Below are 26,555 nucleotides of genomic sequence, written 5' to 3'. Positions count from 1 at the left end.
GCAAAAGCTTATTTATGATAAGTCTCCATATCAGTCACACTTTTGAGTTTTTTCTGGAGCATAGTATGTCCTTTTTGTCTGCAGATTTGGTTCTTCTTTCATTTCAGGGAAAAAATTTCTCTACTATGTTTCTAAGTACCTTTTCTGCACAATTTGTCAAATTCTCCATAGACTTTAGGAAGCCTAGCCAGCCTAGTTAGATTGTCTTCATTTTCCATGACTATTATCCTATGATTGAATTAATACCTTTGTCCTTTAGCTTTGATTCACTATGATTATCACAATACTTTCTTCCATGTCAGTGAATCTATTTTCTGTCGTGGCTATTTTGAGACACACTGTTTCCAGTTAATTTATTAGTTCTGAAATAGTATTATTTTAGTTCTTACTAGGTTTCTTTAATTCTGCCATATCCTCATTCTATTATTTATTATCTTGTCTTTTGAGTTCTTGTTTGTTGAATTCATGATTTATTGAGTTCTAATACACGAAACACTCAGAATTTTCTTGTGTTTCTTGGGTTGTGTTTTCTTCCACATATTTTTATTTTAATTAAACTTTTTACTGAGACCATTGTAGCTTCACATGCATCTGTAAGAAATAATACAGGGAAACATTGTGTTCTCTTTACCCAGTTTCTCCCAAAGGCAACATCTTGCAAACTATAGTACAAATCGCAACCAGAAAATTGACATTGATACAATTCATCTATTATATTCAGATTCCCCCAATTTAATTTATATTCATCTGTGTGTGTGTATTTACCTCTACACTATTTATCATGTGTAAGTTTGTGTATCCACAACTGTAGTCAGGATACAAAACAGTTCCAGAACCACAAGGATCCCTTGTGTTGCCCTTTTATAAACACACTCTCCCACCCGACCGTCACCTTACCTAACTCCTGGTAGCCACTAATTTGTTCTCCATCTCTATAACTTTGCCATTTGGGGAATAGTATATAAACCACATATATACCATATGTGACCTTTAGGGATTGGCTTCTTTCACTCAGCATAATTTTCTGAAGATCTGTCCAAGTTATTGCACCAACAGTTTGTTCCTTGTATTGCTAAGTAGTATTCCATGGTGCAGATGTACCATGGTTTGTTTAACCATTTGCCTGTGGAAGTACATCTGGGTTATTTCTAGTTTGGGGCTATTATGAGGAAAGCTGCTATGTAATAGTCATGCACAGGTTTTTGTGTGAATAGAAGTTTTCATTTCTCTAGGATGAATGCCCAAGACTACAATCACTGCTCCATATGGATTTAATCTCTTGCTTGCATGCTATATTTCCTCCCTTTTTTCCCTTTGTTGTAGTGGTATATTGGCATGGCTACCATGCCTTTTCTTTTCCCTTTGCTTTATACTTAACATGGGTCTGGCCAGAGCTTCTATTTGCTTTGCTATAATTTGGTTGAGGGGGGAGGGTATAGCTCAGTGGCAGAGTGTGTGCTTAGCATGCACAAGGTCTTGGATTCAATCCCCAGTAATGCCATTAAAATAATAAAAATTAAATAATTAAATTTTTTTTTATATTTTGGTTGAATTTTCCATGATACCCTTCCCAGCATATCAGTAACCTTTTCTTTCTTTCTTTTTTTCACTTTTATTTTTGGCAGAGGGAGGTAATTGGGTTTATTTATTTTTAGAGGAGGTACTTGGGATTGAACCCAGTACACCATGCATGCTAACCATGCACCCTACCACTTGACCTATACCTTCCCCCCGTCTCCGTGACCTTTTCATATTCCTTTCCAAGATCTTGTTTGAAAGCAGAATGTTCTGTTCAATCCATTATTCTGTAGCCTTCAGGTAAATTGTGGGAAGGGGAAACTCATCTCAAGCTGTGCCTTTCTTGCTGAGGGAACTGACTCTAATCTCTGTCTTCTAATGTTTTATTAAATATCCACATGTGGCCCATTTCCACCTGCCAGGTGTATATTCCAATCCCAAAGAGCTCAATACTCTTAAGAAACAAGGAAGTAGGGAACCTCCAGAAAATGGCAAGCCCTGACGGCACCCCTTGCCTTGGCTGCAATCCTGCAATAATATGTTGGGACTTCTCCTCTTGGAGATATTTTCTGGACTCTTCCCCAAATGCTCTGTTCTTTAACTGCCTCTCCCCTGCCAGCCCATTCCAAATCCCTGTTGACTACTCTCCAAGTTGCTGGGTTTTAGGGATAACTTAAAGGATTTTGTTGACTTGGCTTTTTCCCTAAGTTCTGCTTCTGGGGGTAAGAACAGAGTTAGAAACCTTGTAGCGCTGTCCCAGGGTTTTCAATTTCCATCCTTGGCTGCCACTTTGGGGAATTTATAGTTGAAAGTTTTACTCTTTTGTTTGCTGCTGTGCAAATTATTAGTATTTTTTTGAATTATGATTTATTTTTGTTCATCTCAGGTATTTGGCAGCAGTGGTAGTGGATTGACTAAGTCTGCAGGTCAGCTTTATTCTATCAGCTTTCCCAAGAAATCTCAGGTGGTATTTTTTAAATTCTCTTTTGTGCTGAAGAACCTGAGGCTGGAGAGGGACAGCACTTTTAGGAAAGCAAGGAAGTATAACAGAGTTGGGTATCCATGACCAGGAAGGGAAGACACAAGTTAGGAAAGGTTGTATTCCACTGTGTACCTATACCACACACCAGAAACTGATACAACATTGTAAATCAACTGTATTTCAATAATAGAATAAAATAAAATAAAATGGAATGGAATACAATAGGATAGGATAGGATAGGATAGGATAGGATAGGATAGAATAGAATAGAAAAAAATAAGTTAGGAAAAGCTGGCATGGCACACACAAACATGAAACTGTCCTTGGACCCCTAACTGAATATGAACCTTCTTTTCCTTCCTTGCCCTTACCCAACTCTTTCCTAGTTCTGTCAATTTGCCTCCAACTTCTTTCTCATGTGCGTCCCTTCTCTATCTTATTGTCACTACCTTTAGTCAAGTCCTCCTCTTTCTCCCAGATTTCTGCAATATTCTCCTAATAGAGCTTCATGACTCTAGTTTCTTTCCCATGGAAGTCATCCTCCCGACTCTGCCACTGAGTCAAGTTTCTTAAAACATCATTTTGTGTATACCCTCTCCATTCAAAAGCCATCAGAGACTGCCTGATTTCCAAAAAAAAAATGAAGAATAGAAAATTAAGTTTAGGCTTCTTTATAAAGTCTACAATAATAAGAGGTGCTAACATATATATGGTACTTGCTAAATGCTGAGACTATTCTAATTGATTTTTTTAAACACCTAATATCCAGTTTTTTTAAAAGATTTTTTATTTTATTTTTATTTTTCCAATGGAGATACTGGGGACTGAACCCAGGACCTCATGCATGTTAAGCATGCTCTCTACCACTGCCACTCTCCCAATCTTTATATATTGAATGATTTAATCTTCAAGCCTTTGTGGTAGTTGTAATTATCCTCATTTTGCATGTGATGAACTTAAAGCAAAGAAGGTCCCATTATTTTCCTAAGGCCTCACAGTTAGTAAATGAAAGAAACGGGATTCAAATTCTGGCAGTGTGCTCTCAAACCACCTCATGACATTGCCTCCCTACAATGCCCTTCATATGTGCTGCCAAAGCAGGGCGGAGTAGCTCAAGTGGTACAGCACATGCTTAGCATGCACGAGGTCCTGTGTTCAATTCCTAGCACCTTCATTGAAAAACATAAATAAAAATTACCTTTCCCTTGCTCAAAAAAAAAAAATAAATAAAAGACCTTTGCAGCCTTATGACTCTCTCATTACCACCCCCACACCAACATTCTGACCACATCAAGCTACTTGCTGTTCCCTAAACACACCATATTCTTTCTCACCTATGTCCCTTTTCACCGCTATTCTCTCCCTTGAACGCTCTCACTTTCCCCTGCCAAACTTACTTGGTAAACCCCTGTTCATCATTTTTTTTCTCCTGTTATTTTTTGCTAGATCCAATTTTGCAATTGCTGGTTTGTCCTTCAGTGAGGCCCTATTGTCTCTAGGATACACGCAGCTTTCTCAGCACAGTAGCTAGTCCAGCCCCTGCCTACCTTGTAAGTACTACCTTTTCATTTTTCCCTTCACACCTCACACACCATCCATACCAAACTACTTGAAATTTCCTGAACACATCATTCTGTTCCATGCCCCTACGCTTCTGTCCTTGTTCTTCCTTCTATTGGAATCCCTGTCCCCCTAAAAGACTCCTACATATGTTTCAAGACTCAGTACAATCATCCTTTCTGTGGTGAGGTCTTCCTTTCCCTTCCTTTCTTTTCTTCCCTTCTTTTCCCTGCCATGCCTTGCCCTGCCCTCTCCTCCTTTATTCTCTTTAAGCAGAATGGGCTATTCTCTTACCAGTGTCACTGATGCATGTTGTATATTACTTCCATTGCAACCTTTATCAAACTATCACACAATTATTTTTTACACAGCTGTCAGCTGTCTCCTTTATAAACCTTCTTGAGGGGAGTGACAGGGTTTTTTTTTTCCCATTTCTTGGTAAAGTTTATGCTAACTGGTACTTAGCACACAACAGACACTCCAAAAATATGTGTATAATGAGTGAATCTTAACAGCCCCTGCACCTAGCCCAGTGCTAGGACACAGTAGGTGCTCAATAAATATTTGTTTAGTTAACAAATAAATGTTGAAGCCCTTTTCTCAGTGTTACATGCTCTCCTTATAAGTAATTTCCTACTTATTCAAACAGATCCTTTAGCAGGAGCCTCCAGAGCCTCTGAGTCAGCTTGTGGGTCTCTTTTTCAGGGTAAAGGGGTACCTTGAAGGAGTAGCATAATCCAAGGAAACATGGCTAGAGCATAGAGGCTAGGTCAAGCTAGGAGGAGCAAAGAAGGATAGAATATTTGCCAGCACCTTACAAGCTTGTGTATGCAAAGGTAGCTCTATAGATATGGCTAAGTCTTTCTGGGGCAGTGATTCCCAGACTTAAGTGGATGACAAAATTATTGGGCAATACTTCTTCATGGGTCTCTGCATGTGAAATGAGTAGAGGCATTGACTGCCTGTGCTCCAGACTCTCTTTTCAAGGGTGTTTACACAATGAATAGTCTTGAAAGATAGAGACACTATCTCCCTCCAGAACAAAGACCAGGTTTATTTCTCTCCCTTATAATAAAAATAATCTCTCCTTCTAGAGTAAAGATCAGGCATGTGTATTGCCCATTATAAAAGAATCAGTTTCCTTAAGCTTGGTGTTCTTCTGTAACACAACCCACTGCATCACTTGGCCCTCTTGGTGCCATCTGTGAGAATGAGGGCATGGGAAACTGACACACACACTAATACTCTGGCTACTGGTATTGCTGAGTAGTAATAATAATAGCCATATAATATAATAATAATAACAACAACAACTCTTGACTCTGACCCAGGAATTTCATGTCTTCTGCCAGAATCCATGAAACCATGACAGGAAAAGTTGTTAATTTGCAAGTAGAGTAAAATCTCAAACCCTTCACAGTTATCAACAAAAATCACCCGGAAAGCTTGCTTAAAATGTATGTTCCTGGGTTCTCCATCAGACTATGATTTGATGGTTCTAGAATGAGGCTCAGTAATATGCATTCTTGATAAGTGATTCTGATGTCTGCCAAGGTCTTTAGATCTCCCATGAGGAATACTGTCTTTAGGATTATGCTAACTTAGATTTGACTACAGACAGAAGGCATCACTTTCTTCTTGCATGGTTAGAGATAATCACAGATTAGCACATGAGCTCCTTTGGCAGTTTTTCTGGTTCAAAAGAAACCATTAAAATGGAAAATATCTACTCACTAGAAGAAATACATAAGAGAAAGTTATGTACTAGCCCGAGTAAAATGGAAAGAAATGGAACAGAAGAATAAACTCATACCTCTGTTGTTAAGCTCAGCTGTTTAAACTAGACCTTCTCTTTGTCCTATGATAAAAAGTGGGAAGTGGTTTTTACATTCACACTTAACTGTTTATTGGATCTGTTCCTCCAGCCTGCATTTCAAGAAATATTTATTGAATAACTATTGTGTGTCCAGCACTGTTCTAGGTGTCAGAAATGTAGTGATGAAAAAGACAAAGTCCCTACTTTTGTGGCACTTATATTCTAGTGGATGGACACAGACAATGAACCCATAAACAATACTTCACATATTTTCTGATGATGAAAAAACTAAAGCAGAGTAATGGGATAGAGAATGACCTGATGAGTGTTGAGGGACATTTTAGCTACAGGGGTCAGGGAAGTCCTGCCTGAGGAGGTAACATTTGAACTGAGATATGATTAAAAGAGACATTGTAGCTCTAGCTGTCAGTCTCTGCCTGCTAGAGACTTGCCCATTTGCAGGAACTGAACCCCAGAACTTACACACACCAGCTTAGACTTTCTAGTAGCTTCTATGGAAGTTGCTGGTTTGAACTACCCCCTACCTACACACACCAGCCTCCCTACGTTAAGAGGGGAACTGAATCATGTTATGATTCTCCAGCTATGGCCTTGAATCCTCTTCAAACCAGACCAAATCCTGGAATTCAGAAATTTCCACTCAAATTTCTGTGCTTATCACCACTATGTAAATAACACTCTTTCTGGTCCTCAGGCTCCAAATTGGCTCTCAAAACCAGTGCAGATAAGACCTGAATTAGCCCCATCCCCTTGAATTCTGCAACTTGGACTTTTGGTCATCTCCCTTCTTCAGCTTGGGCCCTATAACCCATATCCCAGAGGTTCCCTTCTCCCCATCGCTGCTTGCCAGTCTATCCTCTCTCTCTGTCAAAGTCCCAACAAGCCTGTTGCTGTGGTTATTATACTGACTCCCAGAATTGCTTCTAGCTTCCTTGCTCGGTGCCCTTGTTGCCTGATGATCAAAGCTAAATGAAAACAAAGATGATGGAGGCAGCAGTGCCTACATCAGCAGCTCCTATTGAGTGAAATGTTCCTTCCAATCAGGAAGAAGTTGCTCTGGCAACCAGACTTCTCACTTCTAACTTACTCTAACCCCTCTCTTATCAACTTCTATTACAATTGAAGGAGTTTTCTTTCCTGAGACAAATTGCTTAACCATTTTTACAACCTGCTTGGTGGCACCAATTAGCCTTTTCTCAGGAAGCACAAGTCCTTTATCATTCTGAATGCTTTCCAATAATTATTTTAGTGCTTATCATATGTAAGGCAGTATGTTGAACCTTGGTGGTACACACAAAGCTGGAAATCTTTGATGTATGAGAAAGAGCACTGGATTTTGGAGTCAGGATAGCTGGTATTGTTAAATAACTTCTTAAATTTATAGAAGTCATACAAACACGTGGCCAGAAGCTAAAAGAGCACAGAGAAGCATAAAAAGAAAGATAAAAGTATTTATCTCTCATTCCCATTTCTCACATATAAGTATATTTTTTCTTGTGTTCCAGTAATTTTCTGGACATATGCAAACATATATGCTTTTCTTGTTTTCCCTCACAAATGGGATCACTACTGTATATATCATCTTACTATTTGACTTTTTGCTTTCTATTTACTGAGCATTTTCTCTATCATCAAGAATCTATCACATTCTTTTTAATGGTTATATAATGTTCAATTGTATGGATGTACAGTCCCCTGTTGATGATCATTTACTTGTCTGAATTGTTTTTATTACAATGATTTTACAATAAACATCTCAGTACACATATTTTGGTGGAAGTCATAGTATTTATGTTGGATAAGTTCCCTAAATAGGAAATTGCTGGATCATAGGTGTGCACATTTAAAAATGTGAGCCTATATTGCCAAAATGTTCTCTAAAACAATTGTACCAATCTACAGTCTTGACAACAGTAAATGAGGATAACTGTTTCCCAAGAAAATCTGGTTCTGAATTCTATTACTTTCTAGTAGCAATTACTTTGAACAAATTACTTAAACTGGTTAAATTTCCATGTCTCCTCTGTAGAATGGAGATGATAATGCCATCCTTACAGAATTTTGACAACTGAAATGAGATGATAGTCTCAAAAGTTTAGCATAGAGTTACCATGTGACCCAGTAATTCTGCTTCTAGGTATATAACCAAGAGAAATTAAAGCACGTGACCACACAAAAATTTGTACTTGAATATTCATAGCAGCATTATTCATAATAGTCAATAAGTAAAAACAACTCAAATGTTCATCAATTGATGAATTGATAAATAATGTGGTATATCCATGCAATGTAATATTATTTGGTAACAAAAAATAATGAAATACTGGTACATGCTACAACATAGATGAAACTTGAAAGTATTATACCATGTAAAGAAGAAGCTAGTCACAAAAGACCACATATTGTATGACCTCAATTATATGAAATGTTTAGAATAAGCACATCTACAGAGACAAAAAAAAAGTAGATTAATGGCTGCCTAGGGCTAGGGAAGAGGGAGTGGGGAAAAATGCAGAGTGATTGTTAATGGGTATGAAGTTTCTATTTGGGGTAGTAGAAATGTTCAAAAATTGACCATAGTAATGGTTGCACAAATCTGTAATATACTAAAAACCATTAATTTGTACACCTTAAATAGATAAATTGCATGGTAAATGAATTATATCTCAATAGAGCTCTTGTATAAAAATATTAAAGAAGATAATACTTCTGGTTCCAGCTAAGATGGAGTAACAGGTAATAAATTTACCCTCCCACTTGAATTATCACTACCCCTAAAAAATCCAGACAAAATATATGAAACTAAGGTTTCCAAGACACTAACCACCAGGCAATGAAAAATAGTGATCCCTGAGAAATGGGAAACAAATAAAATGAGCCCTAAGATTGCCAGTTTACTGCTGGGAGAGAGTGTTCAGTCTATGACACAATGATGGGGAGCCCAGGTGGATCTCAGCACACTTCAATTTGAGGAGATGGAGCTGACAGTCCAAGAAGACTAAAGTGGCTAGAGTTCATAGGTTAGAGTACTGAAGAGAAGTGAGTTGCACAAAAAGAGACCCCTGAAGATCTGTAGAAGTTCTACCTTGAGTACTCAACAGAGTTCTGATCAGTGCATGCATGTGAGGAAACTACCCAAAGCCAGGGATAGAAACATACAAAAGGATTAAAGGGAGTACAATATTCATATGGAGCCAAGAATAGTGCTGGTTCCCACCAGCCAGAACAGAATACTCATAATTCACAAGGCATTGGATAGAATACTCAAGGAAGGTCTTATCTCAGTAATTGGAAATAATTAGCCCTAGATTGAGTACTATTCCAGATCCACATAACAAATCATAAAATCAAGATCTCTAAGGATCAAAGTTTTTCCAAGTAACATAAATGCATCCCAGAGTAAACTTCAAGATTTATAGGAATATAAAAATATGTAGCACACAACAAAGTGAAATTCACAATATCTGGCATCCAATCAAGGCTTACTGTGTGTGCAAACAAACAGGAAACACAAACCATAATGAGGAGAATAATCAACCAATTGAAACTGATTCTGAACTGACACAGAACTTACAACTAGCAAAGAGGGACACACAAAACATTTATTACAACTGTATTACATATGTTCAAAGAATTAACTACAGATACAGAAAATATAAAAAGCTCTCATTGAACTTCTAGAGATGAAAACTACAATGTGTGAGATGAAAAATACACTGGATGACAGTAACAATAAATTAGACATGGCAGAAAAAAATATCAGTGAACCTGAAGGAATAGCAATAGGAGCTATTCAAAATTAAACACATAGAGAAAACAGAATTTTAAAGAGTTAAAAGAGCATCAGTGAGCTGTGGGACAACTTTAAGCAATGTAATACATGTATAATTAGATTCTCTGAAAGTAGAAAGGGGGTACAGAAAAATGTTTGAAAAAATAATGCCCTGAAATTGCAAAATTTGATGAAAAATATAAACCCATAAAATCAAGAAGCTCAAAGAACCTCAAGAAATATGAAGAAATCTAAGCTAATACTCATCATAATCAACTTGCTTAAAACCAGTAATAAAAAGAAAATATTAAAAACAGCCAAAGGGGGGGAAAAAACACATTAAGTGCAAAGGAAAATGCTACCAGCAGCCAGAGGAAAAGAGACACACTATATTCGAAAGAACAAAGAATGAAAGCAGATTTGTTACCATAAAAATGCATGCAAGCAGACTATGGCACAATATCTTTAAAAGACTAAAATAAAAACATAAAAAACCTGTCAATCTAGAAATCTTTGCCCAATGAACATATCTTTCAAAAATGAAGATGAAATAAAGAATTTTCAGACATACAAAAACCAAACTAATTTATCACCAGAAGACCTGGTCTACAAGAAATATTAAAGAAAGTCCTTTAGGAAGAAGGAAAATGATACCAAATGGAAATGCGAAATGAACCAAATGGAATGAATCAAAAATAATAAATAGCATAGAAATGGATTAACATATAGGATTTTTCTTATTATTTAATTCTATTTAAAAGATAATTGAGTGTTTAAACAAAACTAAAAACAATGTGTTGTGATATTTATAACATACCTCAAAGTAAAATGTATGACAGTAATGCAAAGGTCAAGAAAGGAAATATAAAAATATACTATTTTAAGGTTCTTATCATATCAGTGAAGTAGTATAACATCATTTAAAGGTAGATTTAAAAGTAGATTGTGAAAAATGAAAAACGTATAAACCCTAAAATGATCAGTAAAAGAACAAATCAAAGACTTACAGTTAATAAGCTCAAAAAGGAGGTAAAATGGAAAAATGAAAAGCACTCTATCCAAAAGAAGGCAGGAAGGAGGAACAACAACTAGATGGACAACAACAATCAGGGCAGTCTCTGATCACCACAGCACTGACCACACCCCCAATCAAAGGGAAAACAGCCAACATTCATGGAAGAAAGACTTGGCAACCATCCATACTAAGGACAGTCTTCACAACAAAACTATTAAATGCACAATAGTCTACACAGGAATGCTCCCACTTTAAATAAAAACAAACAAAAAACAAAACAGCCCTTCAATATCACAGTAGATAACTGATACTCCTAAATCAATAGAGCCAGATAAATATAAGTAAAATGAAGAGGCATAGAAACTACTCCTGATTAAAAGAACAAGAGAAGTCCCCTGTTAAAAAAAAAAAATGAGATAGACCTTGAAAGTCTACTAGATCATGACTTCAGAAGGGGGATGATAAAAGCACCGGAGGAAATAACAGAGACTATGAATAGAGGAATAGAATACTATGAAAAGGAAATAGTAACTATAAAGAGGAGCCAATGAAAGACATAAAACTCAGTTGCTGAGACAAGAGCCAAGCTAAAGGCAGTCAAAAGTAGACTAGATAATGCAGAGGAACAAATAAGTGGCTTAGAAGACAGGATAACAGAAGCCACCCAATCAGAACAGCAGACAGAAAAGCAAGTAAAAATCAATGAAAGCAATATAAGAGACCTATGGGATAATATAAATTATGCCAAACTATGCATAATAGGGGTCCTAGGAGGAGAAAAAAGAGAAAAGGGAATTGAAAAGGTGTTTGAAGAAATCATGACTGAAAACTTTCCAAACCTAAAGAAGGAAACAGATATTCAAGTACAGGAAGCACAGACAGTTCCAAATAAGATGAGCCCAAACAGACCCACACCAAGACATATTATAATTAAGATGGCCAAAGTTAAATATAAAGAAAAGATTCTAAATGCAGCAAGAGAAAAACGAAGAGTTAGTTATAAAGGAACACTCATAAAGCTTTCAGCTGATTTCTCTACACAAACACTGCTGGCCAGAAGGGAGTGGCAAGATATACTAAAACTCCTGAATGAGAAAAACCTGCAACCTAGGATACTCTATTTAGTAAGGCTACCCTTTAGAATAGAAGGAGAGATAAAGAAATTCACAGACAAGCAAAAACTAAAAGAATTCAGCAATACTAAACCTTTGCTAAAAGAAATATTGAAAGCTCTACTCTAAAAGGAAGAGAATCAGGAAGATACAGAAATGAGAAAACCATAATTGGAAATGCAACAACTACAACAACTTGCAAGAGAATGAACATGAAGATGTTAAAAAAAAAAAAAAAAGGAAATCAAAATCATAAAAGGTGGGAGAGGGGAGCAAGAAAATATAAATTTTTTCTCTCTCTCTTCATTTTTTTTCCTTTTGTCTTTTTTTTTTTTCATTTTTTAGGATTTGTTTGAGCCTAAATGACCACCAGTCTAAAGCAAACAGAGATAGTAAGTGGTTAACATACCTGAAAAACAGGGTAACTGAAAATCAAAAGCATACAATAGAGTCACAAAAACAAAAAGAAACCAAACTAATACAAAGAAAATTATCAAACCACAAAAAGAAAAATAAAAAGGAAAAGAAATGAACAAAGGGGAAATACCAAATCAACAGGAAAACAAAGCTCAAAATGGCAATAAATACACATCTATTAATAATTACTATAAATGTCAATGGGCTCAATGCTCCAATCAAAAGACACAGAGTGGCAGATTGGATGATAAAACAAAAGCCTATAATATGCTGCCTACAAGAGAGCCACTTCAGAGTGAAGGACACACACAGATTGAAAGTGAGAAGATGGAAAAAGATGTTTCAAGTAAATGGAAATGAAAAGAGAGTGGGAGTAGCAATACATATACATATACAAAACAGACTTTAAAACAAAGGCCATAAAGAAAGATAAAGCAGGACACTATATAATGATCAAAGGAGCAATACAAGAAGAGAGTATTACAGTTGTTAACATATATGCACCCAATATAGGAGCACCTAAATATATAAAATAAACATTAACAGACATAAAGGGAGAAATTGATGGGAAGACAATCATAGTAGGACACTTTAACACCCTACTAACACCATTTGACAGATCTTCCAGAGAGAAAATCAATAAGGCAATAGAGATACTAAATGACAATAGAAGAGTTGGACATGGTTGATATTTTTAGGACATTACCTCCCCCCTAAACAGAATATACATTATTTTTAAGTGCTCATAGAACATTCTCTAGGATAGACCACATACTCAGGCACAAAAGAAGCCTCAACAAATTTAAGAGGATAGAAATTATTTTAAGCATTTTCTCTGACAACAGTGGCATGAAACTAGAAATCAACCACAGAAAACCAAATGAGAAAAAATGACAATGTGGAGACTAAAGAACATGCTACTAAAAAAACCAGTGGATCAATGATGAAAACAAGATATTTTTAAAAATACTGTGAGACAAATGACAATAAAAACACCACATAAAAATCTATGGGAAGCAGCAAAAGCAGTCCTAAGAAGGGAGTTGATAGTGATACAGATCTTCTTCAGAAAACAAGAACAATCTCAAACAAACAACATAATCTTCTACCTAAAAGAATTAGAAAGAGAAGAACAAACAAAACCTAAAGTCAACATAAAGAGAGAAATAATAAAGATCAAGAGGAAATAAATAAAATGGAGATCAAAAAACAGTAGAAAAAAAATCAATCAAACCAAGTGCTGGTTTTTTCAAAGAATAAATAAAATTGATAAACTTCTGGCCAGGCTCACCAAGAAGAAGAGAGGACTCAAATAAACAAAATAAGAAATGAAAATGGGGAAATTACAACCAACACTACAGAAATATAAAAAAATCATAAGAGAATGCTGTGAACAACTCTATGGCAATAATTTGGATAACTTAGAAGAAGAGGACAAGTTTATAGAAACATGCAGTCCACCAAAATTGAATCAGGAAGGAACAGATCATTTGAACAGAACAATCACTAGAACTGAAATAGAATCAAAAAAAAAAAAAAAAAAACTTCCCTGCAAACAAAAGTCTAGGACCTGATGGCTTCACTGGGGCATTCTATCAAACATACAAAGAAGAGCTAATACCAATCCTTCTCAAACTCTTCCAAAAGATTGAAAAGTAGGGAAAACTCCTAAACTCATTCTGTGAAGCCACTATCACCCTGATATCAAAGCCAGACAGACTACCAAAAAAGAAAATTATAGGCCAATATTGATGAACATAGATGCAAAAATTCTCAACAAAATACTCTCAAACAGAATCCAACAACACATAAAATAGTTTATACACCATGTATGCATGACTGGGACATTGTGCTGTACACTAGAAACTGACACATTGTAACTGACTGTATTTCAATAAGAAAATACCAAAAAAGAGATATTTTTAAATAAAGATCTAAGTGTTATACCTCTTAAAAAAATTATACACCATGATCAAGTTTGGTTCATCCCAGGGACACAGGGATGGGTCAACATACACAAATCAATCAATGTGATACAACACATCAACAAGAGAAAAGACAAAAAACACATGATCATCTCAGTAGATGCAAAAAGCTTTTGATAAAATTCAACACCCATTTATGATAAAACTCTAACCAAAGTGGGTACAGAGGGTACATATCTCAACATAATAAAAGTTATTTATGACAAACCTACAGCCAGCATAATACCCAATGGTGAAAAGCTGAAAGCCTTCCCACTAAAATCTGGAACAAGACAAAAACGCCCACTCTCACCATGTCTATTCAATGTATTATTGCAAGTCCTGGCCATAACAATTAGATAAGAAAAAGAAATAAAAGAGATCCAAATTGGAAGAGACGAGTTAAAATTGTCATTATATGCTGATGACATGATATTATATATAGAAAACCCTAAAGTCTCCACACAAAAACTGCTAGAGCTAATAAAAGAATTTGACAAAGTAGCAGGATAAAAGATTAACATACAGAAATCAGTGACATTACTTTACACTAACAATGAAATATCAGAAAAGGAATATAAAGAAACAATCCTTTTAGAAATTACATCCAAAAAAATAAAACACTGAGGAATAAATCTGACCAAGGAAGTGAAAGACATACATGGAGAGCTACGAAACATTGACTAAGGAAATTAAAGATGACCCAAAGAAATGGAAAGGTATCCTATGTTCTTGGATTGGAAGAGTTAATACTGTTAAAATGGCCATACTACCCAAAGCAATCTAAAAATTTAATGCAATCCCTATCAAATTAACCAGGACATTTTTCACAGAATTAGAACAAATAATCCTAAAATATATATGGAATCACAAAAGACCCAGAATTGCAAAAGCAAGACTGAAGAAAAAGAATGAAGCTAGAGGAATAACACTTCCAGGCTTCAGAAAATATTACAGAACTATAGTAATCAAAACGGCATGGTATTGGTACAAAAACAGACATATGGATCAATGGAACAGAATAGAGAGCCCAGAAATAAACCCACAAACTTTTGGTCAATTAATCTTTGACTAAGGAAGCAAGAACATACAATGGAGTAAAGACAGTCTGTGCAGCAAATGATGTTGAGAGAACTGGACAGCTGCATGTAAACCAGTGAAGTTAGAGCACTCCCTCACACCATGCACTAAAATAAACTCAAAATAGCTTTAAGACTTAAACATAAGACAGGACACTGTAAACCTCTTAGAAGAAAACAGGCAAAACATTTTCTGACATAAATCTCAGCAATGTTCTCCTAGGACAGTCTACTCAAGCAATAGAACTAAAAGCAAAAATAAACAAATGAGACCTAGTTAAATTTACAAGCTTTTGCACAGCAAAGGAAACCATAAGCAAAACAAAAAGACAACCTACAGAATGGGAGAAAATATTTGCAAAAGATGGGACTAACAAGGGCTTAATTTCCAGAATATATGAACAGCTCATACAACTTAATAAGAAAAAAACAAAAAACCCAATCCAAAATTGGGCAGAAGACCTAAACAAGCAATTCTCTGATAAAGATACAAATGGCCAATTGGCACATGAAAAGCTGCTCAATATCATTAATTATCAGAGAAATGCAAATCAAAACTGTAATGAGATATCACCTCCACACCAGTCAGAATGGCCATCACTCAAAAGCCAACAAGTGATAAATTTTGGAGGGGCTGTGGAGAAAAGTGAACCTTCCTAGACTGTTGGTGGGAATGTAGTTTGGTGCAGCCATTATGGGAAACATTATGGAGATTCCTCAAAAGACTGAGAATAAATTTACCATATAACCCAGCAATCCCATTCCTAGGAATATATTCAGAGTGAACCTTAATTCAAAAAGATACATGAACCTCAATGTTCATAGCAGCACTATTTACAATAGCCAAGACATAGAAAAGCCTAAATGTCCATTGACAGATGACTGGATAAAGAGGTTGTGATATATTTATACAATAGAATAATACTCAGCCATAAAAAAGGATAAAATAATGCCATTTGCAGCAACATGGATGCACCTGGAGAATGTCATTCTAAGTAAAGTAAGCCAGAAAGAGAAAGAAAAATACCATATGCTATCACTTACATGTGGAATCTGAAAAATCAAAAGAAAAAGACAAATGAACTTATATACAAAACAGAAACAGACTCATAGACATTGAAAACAAACTTATGGTTACCAGGGTGGGAAGGGATAAATTGGGAGTTCAAGATTTGCAGATACTAACTAACATATATAAAATAGATAAACAAGAAGTGTATACTATATAGCACAGGGAACTATATTCAATAACTTTTAGTAACTTATAATGAAAAAATGCAAAAATGAATATACGTATGTTCATGTATGACTGAAATATTAAGCTATACACCAGAAACTGATACAATATTGTAAACTGACTATACTTCAATAAATAAATAAATAAATAAATAAATAAATAAATAAATAAATAAATAAATAAATAAACACGCACACACACACACACACACACACACACGAAAAACTAGATGGAACAAATAGAAAGCAAATAAGATCATAGATTTAAGCCTAATTCTATCACCTAATTACATTGTATGCAAATAGTTGAAACACTCCAATTAAATGTCAGAGAATGTCAGGTAAGGTAAAATAGAAAACCCCAATTGTGATTCCTATTTTAATGTTAATTTTTTCTAAACAATGGCATTCTTTATTACATTTTTTTCATGTTTGAAAATTCTTACTAGGATTAGTTATTAGTTGCTTTTATTAGTTTTCTTACCTTTTAGAGCTTGTGTTTCTTTTTCAAAATTTTATTTTGGTAAGAACACAAAATGAGATCTACCCTCTTAATAGATTTTTTGGGGGAGAGCACAATACACATGAATTCATTTGCTAGGCTGTTGTAACAAAGTACCACAAACTGGCTTAAACAACAGAAACTTACAGTTATGGAAATCCAGGTGTCGATGGGACCACTCTTCCTCTGAAGGTTCTTGGAAGGATCTATTTGAGATCTCTCTTCTGGCTTCTGGCAGTTCCTTGGCTTGTGGCAGCAAAACTTCAGTTTTCACACGACATCCTCCCTGTCAGTGTCCAAATTTTCCTCCCTTTTTTAATAGACTTCATTCTTTTAGAGCAGTTTCAGGTTCACAACAGAATTGAGGGGAAAATACAGGGAGTTCACATATAGTCCTCCCCACCCACACATATATACTCCCCTACCCTCAACATCTCTCATCAGTGTGGCATATTTGTTACAATCGATGACCCAACATGGGCACATTATTATCAACCAAAGTCCACAGTTTATATTAGGGTTCAGTCTTGATGTTGTACCTTCTATAGGTTTTGACAAATCATAATGACATGTAGCCACCACTATAGTATCATACAGAGTAATTTCATTGCCCTAAATATCCCTTGTGCTTCATCTATTCATTCTTCCCTCCCTCCTTCTCCCCAAAGCCCTGGAAACCATGATCTTTTTATTGTTTCTGTAGCTGTGCCTTTTCCAGAATGTCATTTGGTTGGAATTGTACAGTTTGTAGCCTTTTCAGACTGGCTTCTTTCATTTAGTAATGTCTTTTAAGTTTCTTCCATGTCTTTCATAGCTTGATAGATCTTTTTTTTTAACTGCACATGTATTTTTTAATTTACGTATACGTACTGTTCATTGTTTGTAAGAATGTTTAGAGCTTTAACTTTTTAAACTTTTTAAACTTACATAGTTATCAGAGGAATAAAGCCAACCACAAAATAAGAATTAATTCAAAAAGATACATACACCCTGCTATTAACAGCACATTATTTATAATTGCCAAGATATGGAAGCATCCTAAGTGCACATCGATAGTTGAATAGATAATAAAGATGCAGTATATATATATATCTCCATTACATATATATATGTGGAATACAACTCACCCATAAAAAAGAAGGATATTTTGCCATTTGTGGCCCTTCATTCAGTTGTTTTTTTTTCACTTCAAAAACCAGAATTTTATAACTGCCAGAGACATTTTCATTACATCAAAAACAACAAAATACCTAAAAATAAACTTAACCAAGAAGGTTACTTATACTCTGAAAACCAAAATGACACAAAGAAATGGAAAGATTTCTTGTGCTCTTGGATTGGAAGAATCAACGCTTTCAAAATGGTCACACTACCCAAAGCAATCCACCATCCCCCATCAAAATCCAATGCAACCCCCATCAAAATACTCATGACATTCCTCACAGAACTAGAACAAACAATTCCAAAATTTATAAGAAACCACAAGAGACCCTGAACAGCCAAAGAAATCTTTTGTAGGTCTCTTTTTTCTCTCTCTCTTTCTTCTTTTTGTTCTCTTTTTTTATGGTTTGATGACTAGAGAAGGTCCTTTAGCATTTGTTGTAAAGCTGGTTTGCTGGTGCTGAAATCTTTTAGCTTTTGTTTATCTGTGAAGCTTTTGATTTCCCCATCAAGTCTGAATGAGAGCCTTGCTGGATAGAATATTCTTGGTTGTAAGTTTCCCCTTTGCATCACTTTAAATATATTGTGCCTTCTGGCCTGTAGAGTTTCTGCTGAAAAATAAGCTGATAACCTTATGGGAGTTCCCTTGTATGTAATTTGTTGCTTTTCTCTTGCTAGTTTTAATATTTTCTCCTTATCCTTAATTGTTGTCAATTTGATGACAATGTGCCTTGGTGTGTTCTTCTTTGGGTTGATCCTATGTGATATTCTCTGCATTTCCAGGACTTGGGTGACTGTTTCCTTTCCCAAGTTGGGTAAGTTTTCAGTGATTATCTCTCCGAAAACTTTCTCATGTCCTTTCTCCCTCTATTCTATTTCTGGGACCCCTAAAATGTGAGTATTAGTGCACTTCATGTTGTCCCAGAGTTCTCTTAAACTATCCTCATTCCTTTTTATTCTTTTTTCTGTTCTAAAGTAGTAATTTCCACTAATCGGTCTTCTAGCTCACTGATCAGTTCTTCTGCCTGATTTAGTCTATTCTTGGTTCCTTCTAGTGTGTTATTCATTTCAGTGATTTTATTCTTCAAGTCTGTTTGGGTATTCTTTATATTTTCCAACTCTGCTGAAAACTTCACTCTGTGTATCTATACTCCTCTTGAGTTCTCTGAACATCTTGGCCATCATTACTTTAACCTCTTTCTCAGATAAATTACCTGTCTCCTCATCACTTATTTTTCTTCTGGGATTTTATCTTGTGCCTGGGCCTGGGAGATATTCCTTTGCCAGCTCATATATCATCTAGCTTTCTATGTATTTGTGGATTCCTTCCACAGGCTTTGGGATTTTTGTTTTCTTATCTCTAGTATCTTCCTCTGGTGGATGAGGCTGGACTAGAGGCTTATGCAGGTTTCCTGGCAGGAGGAGCCAGTGCCTGCCCACTGCTGGTTGAAGCTTGGTCCTGGACCTCTGGTGAGTAGGGCCATGTCTAGAGGCCTTTGTGGCTTAAGAAGTCTGCTAATGGGTGTGGCTGTGTACCCACCCTGTATGTTGTTTGGCCTGAGGCTTCCTTACAGGCTGTTGGGTGGGGCTAGGTCTTGGTGCTAATGATCCAATCAAGCTGTCAGCCTCCAGGAAAGCTCACGTAGATGAACACTCCCAGATCGTCTGCCACCAGCTTTTATGTACCCTAGATTAGCCACAGCCATCCTCCATGTCCCCAGGAGACCCTGTAAATCCAGCAGGCAGGTCTGGCTCAGGTTCTTATGAAATCAATGCCTCTGACCTTGGACCTGGTGCCTGTGAGTTTCCATATACACTTCCCAAGTGAATGTAGTCTCCTCTTCCCCTAGTCCCATTGGGGTCCCAGGAACAAGCACCACTGGCCTTCAAAACCAGATGTTCTGGGGTCTCCTTCTCTTCCCAGTGTAGGAACCTGAGCTGGGGAACCTGATGTGGGGCTTAGAGCTCTCACTACTGTGGGAGGGCCTCTGCGACTTAAATCTTCAGCTTTTGGGTCACTCATCTGAGGGGTATGGGGCCCAATTATATCATGAGCACACCCCTCCTACCATCCTGCTGTGGTTCCCTCTTTGTTTTTCCGTTGCAGAAGATCTTTTTTTGCTCGGTTCCAGTCTTTTTTTCAATGGTTGTTTAGCATTCAGTTGTAGTTTCATTGTAGCCATGAGGAGAGGCAAGCTCATGGTCCTACCACTCCGCTATCTTCTCTTAATAGATTTTTTTGACAAATAAAAATTGTATATATTTGAGATGTACAATGTGATGATTTGATATAAGTATACATTATGAAATGATTACTACAATCAGTTACAACTGTTTTAGTGGTGAGAACACTTAAGAATTATTTTCTTAGCAAACTTCAAAACACAATATATTATTATTAACTGTAGTCACCATGCAGTACATTAGGTGTCCAGAACTTATTCATCTTAAAATTGACACTTTTTACCCTTTGGCCGACATCTCCCCATTTCTCCCTCTCACCAGCCACCACCTGACAACCACCATTCTACTCTCTGCTTCTGAGTTTGACTTTTTTAGAATCCACATATAAGTGAGATCATGCAGTATTTGTCTTTCTGTGCCTGCCTTATTTCACTTAGAAAATGTCGTCTGGCTTCATCCATTTTGTTGCAAATGACAGGATTTCTTTCTTTTTATAGCTGAATAATATTCTATTTTGTATATCTATATATACATATAGATATATCACATTTTCTTTATCCATTCATCCGTTGACTGACATGATGTTTCCATGTCTTGTCTATAATGCTGCAATAAACATGGAAGGACAATTTTCCCTTTGAGAGAGTGATTTTATTTCCTTTGAATATATACCTCAGAGTGGGATTGCTGAATCACATGGAAGTTCTATTTTAAATTTCTTAAAGAATGCCCATATTGATTTCCATAATGACTCTACCAATTTACATTCCCACCAACATAGAAAAAGAGCTCCCTTTTCCCTTCACCAACAATTGTTATGTTTCATCTTTTAGATAATAGCCATCCTAACAAGTGTGAAGTAGTATCTCATTATAGTTTTGATTTGCATTTCCCTGATGGTTAGTGATGTTGAACATCTTTTATATATCTTTTGGTCATTTGTAGATCTTCCTTGGAAAAATGTTCAGGTCTTTTGTCCACTTTTTGTCAGGTTGCTATTGTTGTTATTATTATTATTATTATTATTCAGTAGTAGGAGCTCCTTATATATTTTGGATATTAACCACTTATCAGATAAGTGGTTTGCAAATATTTTCTCCTATGCTGTTTGGCTTTTCAATTTTGTTTATTTTTCTGTACAGAACTTCTTAGTTTGATGTAGTCTTACTTGTTTATTTTCGCTTTTTTTTTTTTTGCCTGTGCTTTTGATATCATTAACAAGAAATAATGGCAAAGACCATTGTAAAGATTTTCTCTTATGTTTTCTTCTAAGAGTTCTATGGTTTCATTTATTATATTTCAGCCCTTAACCCATTTTGTGTTAATATTTGTATATGGTGTAAGATAAGGGTTCAATTTCATTCTTTTGCATGTGGACATCCAGTTTTCCCAACACCATTTATTAAAGAGATATCTTTCCCCATTGTGTATTATTGGCACCCTTGTCAAAGTTTAGTTCACCATATATGTATGGGTTTATTTCTCAGCTCTCAGTTCTGTTCCATTGGTCTATTTGTCTGTTTTTAATGCCAGTATCATACTGTTTTGATTACTACAGCTTTGTATTATAGTTTAAAATAAGCTGTGTGATGTCTTCATCTTTGTACTTCTTTTCCAAGGTTGTTTTGGCTATCCACAGTCTTTTGGCTTCACCCAAATCTTTGGATTTTCTTTCTGTGAAACATGCCTTTGGAATTTTGATAGGGATTGCATTGAATCTTAAGGCATCCAAATTGGAAAGGAAGAAGTTGAATTGTCTACGTTTGCAGATGACATGATCTTATATATTGAAAACCCAAAGACGCCACCAAAAAACTGTTAGAAGCAAAAAACAAATTCAGCAAAGATGCAGGATACAAAATTAACATACAAAAATTGGTTGCATTTCTATACACTAGCAAGGAACTATTCAAAAAACTAAGAAAACAATCCAAGTTATAATAGCATCAAAAAGAATAAAACACTTAGGAATAAACTAAGGGGATTAAAGATATAGATATATAGATATTTATACTGAAAACTATAAGCTATTGATGAAAGAAATTGAAAAAGATACAAATAAATGGGAGAAAAGCCCATGTTCATGTATTGGAAAAATAAATATTGCAATAACTTTTTTGATGTGTCAACTTGACTAGGCTGTAATCCCCAGTTTCAGTCAAACACTAATCTAGGTGTTGCTGTGAAGGTATTTTGCAGGTGAAACTAAAGTCTCTAATCAGTTGACCTTAAGTAAGGGATTTTTTTCCCCCTAGATTATCTGGGTGAACATAAGTGAATCCAATGGAAGTCCACAAAGCAGAGCTGATATTACCCTGGGATAGAGAAAAATGTTCACTTACACAGCACAGCTTTGGCTAGTATGACCATAGAATTCAACCATGCTCATGACTCATGGTCTCTTCCTGATTGCCTGTCTTATGTATTTTTGATCTGTTTAGTCAGTCCTCACATAATTTCACAATTTCTTTTAATAGAGCTCTCTCTCTCTCTCTCTCCGCACACACATGTATACATCCTACTGGTTCTGCTTTATGATGTCAGTCACCCTAGGATTCCCAAGTCATCCTTCAATTTGAGTGTACTTGAACATCTCTGTCTATCTCTTTTATGACTCTATTTCTTACTTTTACCAAATTCTGAAATCCTTCCACTATGCTCCCTGGAATCAACAATCACCACAAATTCTCCTGTATGCACAACTGCTCTCAGTATATTCCCTTCATCTTCTCAATTACCTGAAATAAAACTCTCCTCTGAGGTCTTAACTCTCTCTGAAACCACTTAAATGGTGCAGTCTTTCCTCCAACACTGCTATCACCACAGGCCTGGAGGTGGGGAATGTGTCCTCCTCATTGTCACTTTCAGGACATTCTCCTCCCTCCTCAGCAACAAGCCTCAGATATGAATCTCATGATATCAAGTTATGTCACCCACTATCAGTCCTCACGGCAGTCAACCATGACCCCCAGATCACTCACACTTACTACTTGAAGGTTTAGTACCTGGCTTACTGTCACTCTCTCTAACACTATTCTTGTCATAATTCTTGGTTATTTCATTATCCATATAGATTACCTTTTAATAGTCTGGCCTCTCAACTCCTTGACCTCTTCTCTAACTCTCTTCTCCTCCATCCTACTTTATCCACTAATCCACACGGCCATACCATTGAGCTCATAATTACTAAAAAAAAAAATTACTATTCCTCTCTTTTCTCAATTTCAAATGTCCCATTCAACTACCAACTTTTTTCTAACTCATTTCTTCTCATTCCCCCATTCTAATGATACTTCAGCCTCATTCATTGAATCTACTACTCCCACTCTCCTTCATGTCTTCACTTCCCTCTATATCCAGTATGAATTCCATGGTCAATCATTATATTAATGCTTCTACATTGCTCTCAATTTCTTTGCCCCTCTCTCATATCTTATACAAATGGCCAAACCTCAAGTCTGGTTAAATCCAACTCTTCACCTATTATACACTGGCATTATTGAAACAAAACAAAACAAAAAACACACAGCCATGTTCACTGGTCTCATTTTATGTTCAGGAGAAATATCAGTCTGTAGTTTTCATTCTGTGGAGTATCTTTGCTTGGCCTTGGTATTAGGGTAACACTGGCCTCATACTATGGATTGAGAAATTCTTCCTCTTCTTTTATTTTCTGGAAAAGATTTCGTGTGATTGATATTATTTCTTCCTTAAATGTTAAGTAGAATTTGTGAGTGGAACCATCTGGGCTTGGAGTGTTTTTAACAAAATTAAATTTCCTTAACAAATATTAGACTATTTAGGTTGTCTATTTCTTTTTGAGTGAATTTTTATAATTTGTATCTGCCAAGGAATTTGTCCATTTTATTCTATGGTGTCAAATTTATGGGCATAAAGTTGTTTATAGTATTTCTTTATTACACTTATAATATCTGAAGAATCAGCTGTCATTAAAATAGCAACAAAAAAAAAGAGTTAGAGCCAACAATCTTAAAAAGAAGACAAAATAGAATAATAATTATTTAAATAATCCAAAAGAAGGTAGAAAAAGAGGAAAGAGGAGACAAAAATCAGATGGAACAAATAGAAAACAAACAATAAGTTGACAGATTTAAATTTAAATCTAAGCATATGTAAAATTACATAAAATAAAAATGGCTTCAACACTCCAGTTAAAAAGCAGAGATTGTCAAACTGGGTGAAAAAGCAATACTCAACTACATTTGCTGCCTATAAGAAATACACACTAAATATAAAGCTACAAATAGGTTAAAAGGAAAAGGATGGAAACAATATACTGTAGTAATTCTAGTCAAAAGGAACCTGGCATGACTATTAATATCAGATAAAATAGATTTCATAGCAAAAGGTATTACTAAAAATAAAGTTTATTTCATAGTGTTAAAGGGTTCAAGTCATAAGGAAGAAATAACATTTCTAAATGTTTATGTATCTAATAAAAAAAGCTTCAAAATACACGAAGCAAAAACTGTTAAGACTGCAAGGAGAAATAGACAAATTCATAATTTTGATTGAAGATTTTAATACCCTTCTCTCAATATTTGGACAAATGAAAAAAATCAGTAAGGGTATAGATTTGAACAACACTATCAAGCAACTTGACCTAATTAATCTTCATGGAACACCACCCAATGACAGAAGAATAAAAGTTCTTTTAAAGTGTACATGGAACATTCATCAGGACAGACCATATTCAAGGCAACACAAAACAACTTAAGAAAATTAAAATGATTCAATTTATATTTAGTATTACTTTCACCACAATGGAATTAAATTGGAAATCAATACCAAAAAGATACATGGAAAATCTCCAAATATTTCAAAACGAGATAACACCTTTTTAAATAATCCATGAGTTAAAGAAGAAAATCTAAGTGGTAATTAGTACATATTTTCATCTCAATGAAAATGAAAACAAAACATAACAAAATTTTGGGGATGCTACTAAAGCAGTTAGAAGTAGGAAATTTATGGTACTAAAAGAGCTATATTAGAAAAGAACAAAGGTCTAAAGTCAATGACCTCAGCTTCAATCTTAAGAAACTAGAAAAAAAAAGAGCAAATTAAACCCAAAATAAGCAGAAGAAAGGAATAATAATAAAAATCAGAGTGGAAGATAATGACTGGAAACAGGGGGAAAGTAGAGAAAAATCAGTGAAACTTGAAACTCGTTCTTTGAAAAGATCAGTAAAATTGATAAACCTCTAGGCAGACTAAGAATACATTACTCATACCAGAAATGAGAGGTGATATTATTACAGATTGACAAAATATTAAAATGATAATGGAATATTACGAACAACTATATGCCCAAGAATTTGACAATTTAGATGAAACAGGCTAATTCTTTGAAAGAAACAAACTACTAAGTTTAGGGCAATTACATAAGGACAATTTGATTACCTGAATAGTCTTATATTAATAAAAGTAAATTGATAGTTAAAAACCTTCCCACAGAGGGGGCCAAGATGATGGAGTAGGAAGACCCTGAACTCACCTCCTCCCATGGGCACACCAACTTACAGAGAAACTATCTATGAAAACAGCCTGAAGACTAGCAGAAAAGATTTTCCACAAGTAAAGACATAAACAAGGAAACACAAGACAGGTAGGAGGGGCAGAGATGCAGCATAATCAGGAATCAAACCTCCAGGTCAGCAACCCACAAACAAGGGGAATATCACATTTGTAAAGGGTTTCCAGAAGGAGCAAGGGATCTGAACCTGACATCGAGCTTCCAAATCCCAGAATCCTGCACCAGGAAAATGAGCCCCCAGAATTTCTGGCTTTGAAAACCAGCAGGGCTTGGGTTTGGGAGAGCAAGAGGGCTATAGAAAAAAGAGACTCAGCTCTTAAAGGGCACATACAAAAATCTCACATGCTCCAAGTCCCAGTGCAGCAGCAGTAGTTTGACAGGGGCCTGGGTCAAACCTACTTGCTGATCTTGCAGAGCCCCCCAGAGAGGCAGGATGCAATTGGGACTTCCCCTGGGAACAAAAACTCTGGTAGCAGTCATTTTCGAGAGTGTTCTACCATGATAACACCAGCACTAGCAAACACCATTATGGAATCTTCCCTCTAGCCTATCAGTGCTAGGATCTTACCTGCCCATGAGCAGGCTGGCACCAACCACAAGCCCCCCAGGCCATGCAGGCAGTTGCACAAGGACCTGGATCCAAAAACCAGCAGGGCAGC

General features: G+C 35.9%; 1 long non-coding RNA gene across 1 annotated transcript; it reads left to right on the top strand.

The window, feature by feature from the left end:
* Positions 1-1,780: 1,780 nt before the first annotated feature.
* Positions 1,781-12,910, top strand: LOC116661852. Its single transcript, XR_004317830.1, has 3 exons — positions 1,781-1,790; positions 12,015-12,016; positions 12,727-12,910. It is a non-coding gene; the product is annotated as an uncharacterized LOC116661852 (long non-coding RNA).
* Positions 12,911-26,555: the final 13,645 nt, after the last annotated feature.

This window comes from Camelus ferus, chromosome X (genome assembly GCF_009834535.1).
Source record: "Camelus ferus isolate YT-003-E chromosome X, BCGSAC_Cfer_1.0, whole genome shotgun sequence".
Lineage (NCBI taxonomy): Eukaryota > Metazoa > Chordata > Mammalia > Artiodactyla > Camelidae > Camelus > Camelus ferus.
The sequence above is the reverse complement of the archived record's forward strand: the minus strand, read 5'-3'. Positions and strand labels throughout refer to the sequence as shown.